Source organism: Zootoca vivipara, chromosome 6 (genome assembly GCF_965207765.1).
Source record: "Zootoca vivipara chromosome 6, rZooViv2.hap1.1, whole genome shotgun sequence".
In the NCBI taxonomy this organism is placed as follows: domain Eukaryota; kingdom Metazoa; phylum Chordata; class Lepidosauria; order Squamata; family Lacertidae; genus Zootoca; species Zootoca vivipara.
The window spans coordinates 46,189,685-46,204,326 of NC_142589.1; positions in this window are offsets into that span (position 1 = coordinate 46,189,685).

A 14,642-nucleotide genomic window follows, 5' to 3' on the forward strand; every position below is an offset into this window, starting at 1 on the left:
CTTTCCCATCCCTATCCCTGACCAATGCAGAATAAAACGGGATGATCAGGCTATATGCTGTTGCAAACAGGAAGGTGGGCTACACGGACCTTAGGTCTTGCGCAGCAGTTCTCTTCTGATGTTCTCAGCATTTCAGAAAACTGTCAGAGAGGTCAGACGCTTTCCATGTTCTGTGTATTTGCTGTGACCAATAGGACTGGGAGCTCCCTGCTCTCAGTCTCACACGTCTGCCATCTCAGTACAACATTAGCGGCAAGGGGGCTATAGAACAGGTGGAGAATCAATAAGGACCCGCTGGAAGTTATTTGCAGATGCTAGGGGGAATGGGGAAACACAGCAAGAAATGGCACATACTACTTATTCAATAATAAAAGGACCCTGCTGGAAATGGAAGAGGAAGTGTTTTCTGAAAAGCCTCCAGGTTTTCACGGGGAAGAGATTGCGAGAACTAACAGAAGCACCAGTTTCGGCAGCAGCTACTTAAACATTCCAGCAGGTTTGAAATGGCAAAATTCTGAAGATAAAGAAATTCAGGGAAGGGTCACCATGTACCCTACTTTTTGTCCATGTATTTTATGGATTTGCTGCAGCTTCTAAGTTATACTCAGAGTAGTTCCATAGAAATTAATGGACCTAACTGACCAGGTCTAACATAGGATTAGGGATGGACAATTTTTCTTTTTTCCAGTTCTTAGCATTTCTGCATCAGCTTGTGATTATTGTTTTTTTTCCTCAAAACAAAAGTTCTTGTTAAAATTTGCCAGCATTTTAGTGCGAATTTCTCCTAATACATAAATTATTGCCAGCAAATTTCCCGAATATAATGCATTATATATCTTTCTATAAAATTTTAACTTATACAGTGGTACCTCATGTTGCGAACGGGATCCGTTCCGGCGGCCCGTTCGCAACATGAAAAGGCCGCAACATGAAGCGCCACATCTGCGCACACGTGTGACGCAATGCAGTGTGCATGCACAAAGCGTGATTTAGCGCTTCTGCGCATGCACGCAGGTCACGGACGCGCCGAACCCAGAAGTAATCCGTTCCGGGACTTCAGGGTTCGGTGCGTCCATAACCTGAAAAGATGCAACCCACAGTGGACGTATCCTGAGGTATATGCTTTTTATATACTTTTTATGCACACTTTCCCCTAGTAAGTCACATGATGGACTGTGTGAAAGTTGCTACAGGTTTACCAGTGAGTATGCGGCCTTAGTTAGCAGGGAGAATGCATAGCTATAATGACTCATTCTTCTCATCAAAACCATGCCTTTTCCCTGCAAATGCTCATTTAGCTAAAAGCCACTTTTTGATTCTGGGTTTGTTCAGCTCCATTCTACTCAGGGACTAGCTGGAGCTATTTTTGTTGCTTAATCACCTGCGTTCCTATAGTTGCATAATCAATCTGTGTAGACGGGGATTTGCTAGACGACTGAACAAACGGAAAGAGTTCAGGCCAGTGTATGGGTTTGTAAACACAGCCCAAGAGCAGGCTTGGATCGGAAAGAAAGAAAAAAGTGGTTCCTGGGAGGAGGAAATAGCCACAGAGTGGAACTCACAAAAACACACAGAAAACAAAATCTGAAAGCAAAGGAGAGATTCAAATAAAAGTGATTTTCTCATTCATTTACAGCAATGGACAGAAAGAAACATCCTCTAACACACTGGCAATGTGCTACGGATGAAAATATTCCCACCGTGCACACATATACAATGTGGGGGTAAATTTTGCCTTTTTATTAACATCTGTAGGTGTTGTGTTTTGTGATTATTTTATGCTGTAAGTGACTTAAGGACATTCTTCTTTGTGTAAGAACATCTTCCATCAAGATTGCCCAGAGACTGCAGAGATGAAGGGCAGCATACTCCGGCTTCTACCTCAGTCACAAAACTAGGACACCCCTTGCTTCCCAGGAAACCCATGAGGGCATAGGGAAGATCATGGTGTAACTCAGACCCTCCAAGTGTCCCTATTTTCCAGGGACGTCCCTGATTTAAAGAAGCTGTCCCGGTTTCGGATTTGATTCCGGAATGTCCCACTTTTCCTTAGGGTGTCCTTATTTTCATTGGATAAATGTTGGAGGGTAAGGAGTTACACAACCCCCAAGTTGTCTGAAGGCAATCCTGTAGAGGGAAGGTTTTTTTTAATGTTTAATGTTTTATTATGTTGGAAGCTGCCCAGAGTGGCTGAGGCAATCCAGTAAAATGTGTGGGGTATAAATAGTAAAATTATCATTATGGAATGGGACTTCCCTATGTTCATCGGAGAAATGTTGGAGGGTATGGTAACTTCTCCTGTATCAAAGGCAGGAGGATTCTGAATTCCAACTGCTGGGTATCACCATTGGGAGAAGGTTATTCAACTCATGTCCTGCTTGTTGGCTTCCCACAGGCAACTGCTTGGTCACTGTGAGAACAGCATGCTAGTCTAGATGGGCCTTTGTTCTGATCCAATATGACTGTTCTTAAGCTATCAATGTGTAAGACAATCAGCAGAGGTAACTTACTTGCTTACTTTCCTCCAAGTACTTCAAGGTGTAGATCACTTCTCACTTATCTCATACCCTCCAACATTTCTCCGATGAACATAGGGACGTCCCATTCCATAATGATAATTTTACTATTTATACCCCACACATCTTACTGGGTTGCCCCAGTCACTCTGGGCAGCTTCCAACATAATAAAACATTAAACATTAAAAAAAGAAAAAAGAACTTTCCTGTACAGGATTGTCTTCAGACAACTCAGAGGTTGGATAACTCCATAGCCTCCAACATTTCTCAATGAAATCTGGTTTCGGTGTTTTGTTGCGCCAGAAGCGGCTTAAGTCGTGCTGGCCACATGACCTGGAAAAACTGTCTGCAGACAAACGCCGGCTCCCTCAGCCTGTAAAGCGAGATGAGCGCTGCAACCCCAGAGTCGTCCATGATGGTCAGGGGTCCTTTACCTTTTTAGGAAAAGCCGGATATTTTGGGATCAAATCAGAATCCAGGACAGCTTCTCTAAATCAGGAATGCCCCTGGAAAAAAGGACACTTGGAGGGTGTTATGTACTGAGCTGAATCCTAGAACAATAGGATTCAGAATCAGCAGTCTGATTGGTCCGCAGGAGCTACCCAATCCAACTCCAGGTGGAAGTGAATCCGCAACCTGATTGGCCTGCAGGAGCAGCCAATCAGGCGGCTGGAAGAAGTGAATCTGCAACCTGATTGGCCTGTAGGAGCAGCCAATCAGGCTGCAGGCAGAAGTCAATCCACAACCTGATTGGCCCACAGGTGTAGCCCTGAGGTAGCCAATCACGCAAGAGCCATTCTTCTTCTCTTCTTCTCCTTGATGACTATGAGCTGAATAAAGAGCATGAAATTCACTCTCGACTCCGAGTATATTTCACTGGCGACGAGGATGGGATCCTGCTGAGAGTGAATTTCAGAGGGTCTGTTATCTTCATGATGCCATGTTAAATCCATTTTATTTTGGAAAGCTTGTAGGGATGAGGCCCAGTTGCCCATCTAGCCTAGCATCATGTTCTCAAAGTGGCCAGTCAGATGCCTCAATGGGAAACCAGCAAGCAGGACCCAAACCCAAGAGCACTCTCTCCTTATGCAGTTTCTAGCAACTTATACTCAGAAGCATTGCTGCCTTCAAATGTGGAGGCAGCATATAGCCATGTTGGCTAGTAGCCATTGTTAGCCTTGTCGCTCATGAATTTGTCTGATCTTCTTTTAAAGCCGCCCAAGTTGGCAGCCATCACTGCCTCTTGTGAGAGTAGATTCGATAATTTAACTCTGCATTGTGTGAAGTACCATTTTCGTCTGTCCCGAGTCTTCCAACATTCAGCTTCATTTGATGTCCCCATGTTGTAGTGCTATGAGTAAAGAAGAAAAGCTTCTCTCTGTCCATCTTCTCCACTCCATGCATCATGCTGTACACCACTATCATGTCGTCTTTTACTTTCCTTTTCTCTAAACGAAAATTGCCCAAAGGAAGGTGCTTTTACCATTTTGTCGCTGCTGCACTATACATGCAGAGCCTCTTCCCCAAGTGACATTATGCCTGTTTTGAAAGCTGAAGGAGTGGACAGGAACATGGGGACAGCATAGCAGATCCCCCAAACCCAATCAACACAATATCGTTTTCCCCAGCCAAGATGGCTCCATTTATAAAGCTGAAACCTTCAATTAAGTGTAATGTGCTAAACCCAGCAATTCAGGAGAGACGTAAAATTGTATAGACCAAATCTAACCACCAAGGAGAATTCATAAAGCTAATTATCCCTTGTTGTTCACAGCTCAGATTTGATCTAAATGCAAAATATTTATACAGAAATGTTTGTTTCACTTAACACTCTTTATGCTAGCTATCAGATTTTGCCCAACGTATTGCTTCTGTGTCATGCAGTACTTAAAACAAAAAGACATATCATTTGTAAAAAATATTGGAGTTGCTTTTGGGGGGGACAGAGAAAGGGGGGACAAAGAAACTGGTGGTTAACGATGGCAGGAGAATACTTCTTTATGTATTTCTCACTGAAAAAGGCAGTTTTATTATGACATATGATGGGAAACAGACACACAATTTTGATATTGGCTATGATTGTATTTACAATTTTGTGTGTGCATGCCAAATGTTGTCTTTGAGTAATGTAAAGGGAGAAGAATAGTCACAATGAGCTGTGTGTTTGTGTTTGGAGAGAAGATGGAACGGGGCATGAAATCTTAAAAGTAAGGGGAACTAGGGACTGAAGCAAAGAAAGACAGTGGAACAGCTGTAGCTTAGTGGTAGGGCATCTGCTTTGCATGCAGAAGGTCCCAGGTTCAATCCCCGGTATCTCCAAGAAGGGCTAGGAGTGAACCTGGTCTGAAATCCTGAAGAACAAGGTGGACCCAAGGGTCCAACATGGTATATATTCTAGTTGGGATGGTGATGGTGATTTGGTTGGTTGTTCATTAGAGCAGGAAAGAGGATGTACGTAGGTTAAAGAACACCCCACCACCACAGCCAAAAACCAACAGCAGTGGTACCACCTTCTTCCCCACACAGCCAAATACTTTCCTGAATAGAACAGCTTTAGCTTAGCACTGAGAAGTTGAGGGGGAAAAAATGTTATATTTGCATCATGCTTATTGATCTGCTCAGGTGACCAGTTCATCTGAATGAGAAGCATGAGAAAATAGTGAGGAAGTAGGGATATATTTTAATATAAGCCGATTTTGGTTGCAAATCTAAGCAAGTTTAAATCCCACTGTAAGGTTGCAAGCAGGCTAACTGTATTCAGGATTGCTGTAGTAGAGAAGCGCTTTATGAGATGAGGGGTTTTCAGAAGTACATTTTGGCAGATTATTCAGAAGTGCCATCAGGAATGTCTCAAAATCATTTTCTCTGCCATTTTCCTCATCAGCAACCGCAAATCCCCATCATTAATATCAGTTCTCAGGTAAAATTATGCCTTCAGTCACTTTCTTGGGGTACAAAAAGCTTATTTCTGTGAGCAAGCACAGTGGTGGCTGATGTAAATGCCTCCCCCCACCCCCCTGTTGGGTCAGCCTCACTGTGGTAATGGCACTCTTGTAGGTATAGGGTAGTTGTTCAAATGCTTTATAAGTGTGGGTGTTCTGTTCAGGAAAGTTTTTGGTTGTGGGGGGAGGAAGGTGGTGTCACTGCTGTTGATTTTAGATTGCATTTTTATATGTATTTATTTTGTTTGTAGTGGGTTTTTTACGTTGCCTTTATATTGTTTTGTTAAATTTTTGCCAATTATTAAACCACCATTTAAGACAGCCATAGCTTGGGCAAGGAGGCATTGCACAAGCAGTCAGAACATTTTACTGTAAGTAATCACTTAGACAAATGGGTAAGCCAAGGATTAGCATGCTTCGAGGAGCATCTGCTGCTTTATAAACCTACCCAGGCCTTTGGAGATTGTTGATATGACTGTTTTTACATTGTATGTTGTATTTTATTTTTAATTTTGTGTATCACTACGGCAACCTTTGAGCTCTTGTATTGGTCTACTCAGGGTTCCTGTGAAGGAACTGGAATTTCAGTCACTTTTTGTTGGGCTTTTGGTTGAAAAATATAGCATATAATGGGGTTGCTTTTTCCTTTAAGGGCTCTTGTGCATAGGACGATCAGGAGATCATATGAAGATTAAAAGTTCAATGGGGTGTTTTGCTCAGGGAGTTGTCCACAGGAGAGTCAAAAGTTTAAGAGGGGATGTTTTGCTGAGGAAATTTTGCACAGGAGGGTCCAAAGGTTCATCCTAGGCACCTAGAAATTAAAGAGAAAGAGAAACTAAACCAACACTCTCCTCTCCTTCTGAATCACTAAAAAGCTGGAAAGGAGAGAGAGTGCAAATACTCTATATGTCAGGCTAGAAAAACGTGGAATAGGCGGAAGGTTGTGGAGTGAGAAGTTTGAAGAACTTCATGAGACGGGGGGGGGGATTTGGAATAGTGGAGGGCACTGGCACTGCAGGAAGAAGGAACCAGGAGAAGGTCATGAAGTGATCCAGAAGCTGAACTTAACAATGTGAATGGATAAATATTGGTTTGGTCAGGGAAATAATCTAGAAAAGGTACACCTAGATATGTTTATTTTAAAAAAATGCTCTTTGGGGTAGCAATTTCCTTGAAAACTGTGTAATGTGTTGTCTTTCTAAATCTGTAAGTAAAAGCCTCATGTCTTTGGGAGAGAGGGGAATTAGTCTAAGGCCTTGTTATGCACCACACACCTACCGGGAGTAGGCTGGGTCACTTAGAGACTAGAAGGTTAAAGAAGCAGCCAGGGAAAAATTTACATATTCACTTGGCAGTGGTGACGTTAATAAGAAGGAGGTGTTGGTTCGACTGGTTTGCTTGCTTGCCTCCCTCCTCTCTTATGATGCACTGTGCAATCACAGTGACTAACAGCATAGGTGTAAACAGTAATAATGAAATACTCAGCTGATGGATATATGCATGCAAGGCTGTGTATTTTGTGTATTGACCACCATGCTTCTTGATATATATTTTTCTGCCAAGTGTGTGGAGTCAGTTTCTAAAATGCACTTAAACATGAATCACCCAGCAGTCTCAGAAGGATGAGCTTGCATTAGTCATAAACAAACACAATAGTGTAATTACAAAAAGACATCTACGGTGAGCAGGAGGAGGAATGAGAGCATGAAATACAGTTATTTTTGTCAGCAGAAACAGTGCACATACATTAAATCAAATTAACTTCAACATTCATAGCCAGCAGAGGGAGCCTGGACAAGTGCTTAACACCCTGAGAAAAAGATTAATACTGTAAAAATAAACTTTTTAAAAATGCAAATACCTCCCCCCACCCCTTTGCACATGTCAAGCGCTTTGCTGCCTTCTGTGATTTAGAATTACTTGGTACGTCAAATTACTTGGTACTCTCAGCATTTGAAATCCCATGGTCCCAAGCATGTGGTTGGACCCACACATATTACCCTCTGCTATGAGAATGGAGAAGGAGGAGAGGAGTTTGGATTTGATATCCCGCTTTATCACTACCCGAAGGAGTCTCAAAGTGGCTAACAATCTCCTTCCCCTCCCTCCCCCACAACAAACACTCTGTGAGGTGAGTGGGGCTGAGAGACTTCAGAGAAGTGTGACTAGCCCAAGGTCACCCAGCAGCTGCATGTGGAGGAGCAGAGACGCAAACCCGGTTCCCCAGATTAGGAGTCTACCGCTCTTAACCACTACACCACACTGGCTCTCATGGTGACCTTGAGTGTAGCATGTAGCCTGATATGTGATTACCTCCATGCATATATCTGGCCAGTCCATGTAACCTCTCCATTCCACATATTGAGAAGGGAGAATAATGAGATTTATATGATACATGCTTATGTACATATGTGCATATGTTCCCTGTAATATTTATGCTGTACTTTTCCCAGTTGCATTTCAGACAAGTGTTGAAGGTCTTCCTATTGCTACGAGTCTTTTAATTGGATATGGTTACACTTAGATGCGTCCCAAATCTCCAAGCGGTGGAGAGATTTCAGGGGCACCAGGCGTGCTTATCAGGGTCTGTGTTTCTTTTTGGATAATGAGGCACAGCAGAGACTGTGGTGTCTTTATGATGTATGGATTATATACGCATATACACAACCAAAGTCTAGAGGGAGAGAGGGCAGAGCGTTCACATCCCAAGAGGGTCCTGTTCCTTCCATTGCTGCAGCTTAGATTCAAAGAGACCACAAACATTGTGTCTGAGTAACTCTGCGGCATAAAACATAACACCCGCCTTCTGCTCTGGCCCCTCCCTCTCAGGCTTGCAAAACTGACACTGTTTCCTGCTCATTTACATCGGGCAAGCTGAAATCCTACACCCTTTAAATCCTTCTGTCTCTTCCCACTAACACACAGCTGGAGGAGGAGCCCCACGCCTCCTTGTCTTGGCCTTCCTAACGGACTTGTCTTATTTCCCTCTCTTTCCAGGGAAGTCCTGGAGTTTGTAGTTCTGTGAGGGGAACAGAGGTCTCCCGGATAACTCCCAGCACCTAAGGTTATTTGGGGGCAGCCAGGAGTGCTGAAGTGTTGTCAGAGTGCTTTAAATGTATAATGTCCCTAAACCATGGGTAGGCAAACTAAGGCCCTTGGGCCGGATCCGGTTCAATCGCCTTCTAAATCTGGCCTGCGGACGGTCCAGGAATCAGCGTGTTTTTACATGAGTAGAATGTGTGCTTTTATTCAAAATGCATCTCTGGGTTATTTGTGGGGCATAGGAATTCGTTCATTTCCCACCCACCCCCTCCCCCCCAAAATATAGTCCGTCCCCCCACATGGTCTGAGGGACAGTGGACCGGCCCCCTGCTGAAAAAGTTTGCTGACCTCTGCCCTAAACTGTTTAGTAATATCTATTTCTATGTTGCTATTTTTATCTACCATGGAATCATAGAATTGTAGAGTTGGAAAGGGACCACAAGGGTCATGTAGTCCAACCCTTGCAATGTAGAAATCTTTCACCCAACGAGGGGCTCGAACCCACAAGCCTGAGATTAAGAGTCTCATGCTCTACCGACTGAGCTACTATGTCAGCACCTTATTCTTAAAAACCTAAAGCAGAATAGGAAGGACATAAAGGTAAAGGTAAAGGTAAAGGGACCCCTGACCATTAGGTCCAGTCGTGACTGACTCTGGGGTTGCGCGCTCATCTCGCATTATTGGCCGAGGGAGCCGCCGTATAGCTTCCAGGTCATGTGGCCAGCATGACAGAGCCACTTCTGGCAAACCAGAGCAGCACATGGAAACACCGTTTACCTTCCCGCTGTAGCGGTTCCTATTTATCTACTTGCATTTTTTGACGTGCTTTCGAACTACTAGGTTGGCAGGAGCTGGGACCAAGCAACGGGAGCTCACCCCGTCACAGGGATTCGAACCGCCGACCTTCTGATCAGCAAGCCCTAGGCTCAGTGGTTTAACCACAGTGCCACCTGGGTCCCTAGGATTACGGACATACCGTAATCCTAAATCAGACATTGTTGAACTACAGCTCCCATCATTCTTTAAACTATAACTCCCATCTTCCCTCACTATTGACTGCTATAACTGGGGCTGGTGGGAGCTGGAGTCCAGCAACATTTGGCAGGCCACGGGTTCCCTAGTCCTAGTTTAACACTTTGACTGGATCATGTTCTATATTTCCTTATTTCAATCACTTTGATCTTCTCTTCTAAGAACCTACAACAGCCTTTCCTATTGGCAATGACATTATTAATTCAGGGTTACAAGAGACAGTTAAGAGTTTGATGTCTTCCTTCATATACTACTATTCTCTTCCACAGTCGCAAAGCATCAGAGCTGTTCACCCTGAACTGCAAGAAGCCATGATTCTGTTAATGTTCTTCGCAGCAAGGAAAGCAAACCTCACTTTGCTTTCTGTTTATTTGCTGATCACAAGTATCGATTGACAGTTTCTATTTATATAGAGGGTTTGCCAGTTAACTGCAATCCACTTCTAACACCATCCAAACACTGGAAACTTGTTTCTAATTGTGATAGCAGTAAATTTCAAGAGCTCTGATTCAAACTATGGCTGTTAAGGCCATTTTATGCATTGGTATGTTTAGGACAAGAGTAGGCAAAAGGTAAATCAGGATCAACTGGTATATCACTGAATGATCAGCCAGAGAGTTTCTGACTCCCAATTGAGTTCCCATATCGGAAATTAAACTTTTTCATCCTTGACCAGTAATAAATGTACATTTCTGTTTTTTTTTGAGGATTTTATAATTCCATTAGATTCTTACAACATTTTACAGCATCAAACACAACATTATATTCAGCCATTGCTCTGAAGATGGAGTTTAGGCAACACATCACAAATAATGTCCAAATAACAAGTTTCTATCCCAGATAAGCATTTATATAGACGTTTATATACAGTTTATGCTAAACAAAAACAATGTATAATGTGAGAAGAGTCCTCTGTCTTCATTTTTAGCCATGTACGTAATAAAGCTATATCAGTCGGGCTGCAAAAGAATCTCTGTGCTTCTGCCGATTTTATAAGTGCTATTTTCAATACTTTATTGTATCAGATTGTCAAAAAAGCATCCTCCATATTCTTCCAGTATCTTGTGATTATGAGCCTGGCCGCTGGTAAAAGATAACATTAAGTTACAGTTCAAACTCCTAATAAGTTATCTTCCATAAAAAGACTGAGCAGTGCCAGCTCTGGACAGGTAGAGGCTTTTTGTCTGGTAATTGCTTTTATTTCAACAAATAGTTCCTCCTAGAACCGAGCCATTTTCCCATGTGTCCATCACATAAGTTGAATAAAGCTTAACATTCCATATCCTCTCTAGCAGTTCAGCAAATAGGAGGCAGCCAAATGGGCCAAACATATACTGTAGGTGTGAGATACCATCTGTGCAATATTTTAAGTGTGACATCTTTCATTGTGACAGATTTAGAAGGAAATTTCTCCCACACTCAAGTCCAGACCTCTTCATTGATAGCAATCTGCCAATCAGCTTCTCACATCTGCTTTTGACTATTATCCAATCTGTTATGATTGGCATGCTACACAGTCTAGAGACTAGGCCCTGTTCTATATTTTGGGAGTCCCAACAAAAATTCAAAACGGGCAAAGTCCCTCGGTGCCTGTTCTGTGGTGTGGGTTTGGCATATAACATTTTCACTTTGGCACCATATCAATCAAGGGATTCTACATTCCTTAAGTTGGGATTTGCACATATCCCTTGGATGTAGTTGGGGTAGAAAAAGAAGTTTCTTCTGGCTGCACAGATGCCATTGTTAGGAAAGGTTTGGCTTCCTGGACCATAGTCTCCATTTTCTTGAGGAAGGACTTATGGCAAGAGATGGGCTGTACCTCACAGCGGTTGACAAGAATGTGTTTGCCAAGAGTCTCACGAACCTGATCAGGAGAGCTTTAAACTAAGTTCTGACTATATTATGAATCACAAAGGAACACCGGGTATTAGGAATAATAACTTAATTCATGCACAGGAAACTGAGGTAGTGCTTCAGTAACCTGCTAAAGGGCTGGAAACTGCAAGAAGGAAACAGCAAGAGGGAATGACTCATGGTTTTGCTTGTCTCTATACTAATGCACAGAGTATGGGAAACAAGCAAGCTGAATTTAAGCTCTTGGTACAGGATGGCAAATATGGTCTAATAGGCATTACTGAAACCTGCGAGATGAGGCTCATGACTGGGATGACAGCTCTCTGGGTTCTTCATCAGGTGGTAACCCAGAGAGCCCCCTCAAGGAGATATTCCCCATCAGATTCAGGGGGTCTTGGCTGGTCCTGAAGGTCCACAATCTGTGGTCAGATCTCTGACAGCTCCATGTTTGTCAAAAAGTTGGGGACTAGGCATGACAAAGTATTGAGAATCATTGGATAAAAAGCACCTTTTGTATTTTCCATAATACAGTGGTACCTCTGGATGAGAACGGGATCCGTTCTGGAGCTCCATTCGCATCCAGAGCAGTATGGAACCTGAAGCGCCAAATCTGCGCATGCTTGCCCTGCAATTCGGTGCTTCTGCGCATGATGTCATTCGACGCGCATGCGCAAATCACCGAACCTGGAAGTAACCTGTTCTGGCACTTCCAGGTTCGGCGAGTTCATAACCCGTGATGTATGCAACCCGCAGCGAACGTAACTAGAGGTATGATTGTATGCAAGTTTAACAGGTACTGAGATTTCTTCTGAACAAGTGGTGAAATTCATTAAGGGTGCTTAGAATGTGAGCAACTTGCCCTGAGAGCAACTGACAATGTATTATGACAAGAATGGCATTTCAATAGATAAATTATTAGCCTGTTAAAGGTTACAGCCTGTCCTAATGACCCATGATTAACAGTCTGCCTCACACTATTATTTTGAGCACTGAAGGAATAAGGTTTGCAAAAGGCTTTCGGCAATAAAAGTGCTGTATAAATGATGGCAGTGGAGACAAATTTTGAAAGCAATTAGAATGAACTGTTACTTCCCTGCCACTTAAGCTCCAATCCTATGCTCATTTACCTGGAAGTAAGTCCCATTGAATTCAGTGGCATCCTCTGATGTGTAACCAGAGCATGCAGGGACATGCCAGGGTGGGCTTGCATAGATGCTTCACCTTCTTTCCAGGCTAAGTGCTCCTGCATTCCCACAAATGTCTGAACATAAGTAATGCCAAACATATGGAAAGGAAGTCCATTCTTGTGCTTAGCTTCAGAGAAGGCATTTCTTCATGCTTGATGAAACTGATAGAAGCACACGCTACTCATCAACAATGTTCTCTCCCAATTAAAATATAAAAGCAAATACCAGTCTCTAAACTGCAAATGCTTTCCTGTTGAATTATCAGCAGTAAAATATTGTAGCAAACTAAATAACACAAGATGTACAAATAGTCCCGGGCTTCCGGTTGACCACGCCATCTTGCTCAGACGGGGGTCCGCACAGCGGAGCGGACCTCGGCGCTTCAGAGGTGGAGGGAATCGTTCCAGCGAAGCGAAACCTCCTTAAAAGCCCCAAATCGAGCTTTTTGGGGACAGATTTTGCCTGGCGGCGCCAAAAGCGGGCTCTCTCCTCCCCGGATCGGCTTTGTTTAAGCCCCCGAGAGCGAGGAGGTGAACCGCGGCGGACAGGCTGACATTGCTGCTCTGAGAGTGCGAAGCTGCGAGTCTGGGAAGTGGAGGTGGCCAATTCTTCAAAGAACATTCAGCAAATGAATAGACTGTGAGTAATTTGGATTCTTTGGAATGTAAATTAAGGCAACAATTTGGACCTGGGAGAGAGGGGAAAAGAGGAAGCCACCCCCCCCCCTACGGTAACATAAGAGACAGTAAACAGAAACCCGAAGCCGTAAACAGAAGATTTCAACTTAAAAGGATTCCTCAAAGGCATCAAAGAGAATCTCCCCTAAATGCAGGGTAAAAGGGGAGAGAGACTGTGGTTGTGATTGCCCTGCAGAAAGAAGTTAAGACTAAGAAAGACCTTTCTGTTCCTCGGGAGCCGGCAGCCCAGACAATCCAGTGAGTTGATCAGGATTTATAGTTAAATTCTATTTCTATCTTTATCTCTGGACTTTTTGGAAATTCTTTTTTGGTTTATATACTTTTGAAATGTGAGTTCGAACTTTATTTTTAAGAATGCAGCCAGCTTGTTAAAATGGAGTCGAGAAAATAGACTGCGATTATATTCCACCCCATGTGACAAGTTTTGACCTTGACAGGACTGAACTATGTCAACAAAAAGGTACCCGCCTGAGTTTCAGCGGACTGTTTTGACCTTAATGTGGGAAGCAAGAATAGAACTATGTCAAGAGGAGACACAACGGCAAGTGTTACAGAAACAATTCCAGATGATGATGGCAGAATATGATTTCTTAGAAGATGAAGCTTTTGAAACTGAAGAAGACGAATGTGAGAATGACAATGATGAGGACTGTGATGACTTAACACAAAATGAAGCCCATCACGAAAAAAATGATGATTTTACTCTACAAAAAGTTGGATGGAGTGCCTCCCCTTCGAGGGGGGCACGATTGGACTTACTGGAACTCCAGAATGACCACAGGGAAGAAGGAAAAATTAAGCAGAGAAGAGAAGAAGCTCAGGGGTCTGATATGGAGGCCTGGATGGCAAAAGACTGTAAACAGGGGGTGGGGTGAAGGGAAAGTGAAGTTGTGATTGTAAGGATGGGTTAATAGGACTATAACTGGACTGCTGACTATGGAACTTGCTGGATTGGTGGGGTGGAGCCGGTACTTGGGGGGGTGTAAGGTTAGTTTGGGAATAATTATAGGTTTAAAAAGTGAATTGATTCTGGAAAAAGGTGAAAATATGGAGGCCTATAGAGGGGTAAAAATTAGGCACGGGAAGAAAAAATGGGAGTTTGATTTCTCAGTGAGTGGACAATAGGCGAAAATGATAATAGTTAGTTTAAAAGTGGTATAAGAGATAAAGGTGTATGTTATAAAATATGAACTATGAAACTGTTGAAGATGATAAATAAGGGAGGAAAACCGGGGAAGGGGGGAGGGTGGGGAAGCCCACAAAATATGGTTTAACAATTATGAATTTAACAATTATGATGAATTTTTTTTTGTCTTTTTTCCTTTTTGTCTTTTTTTTTCTTCTCTTTTTTCTCTTTTTCTCTTTTTGTA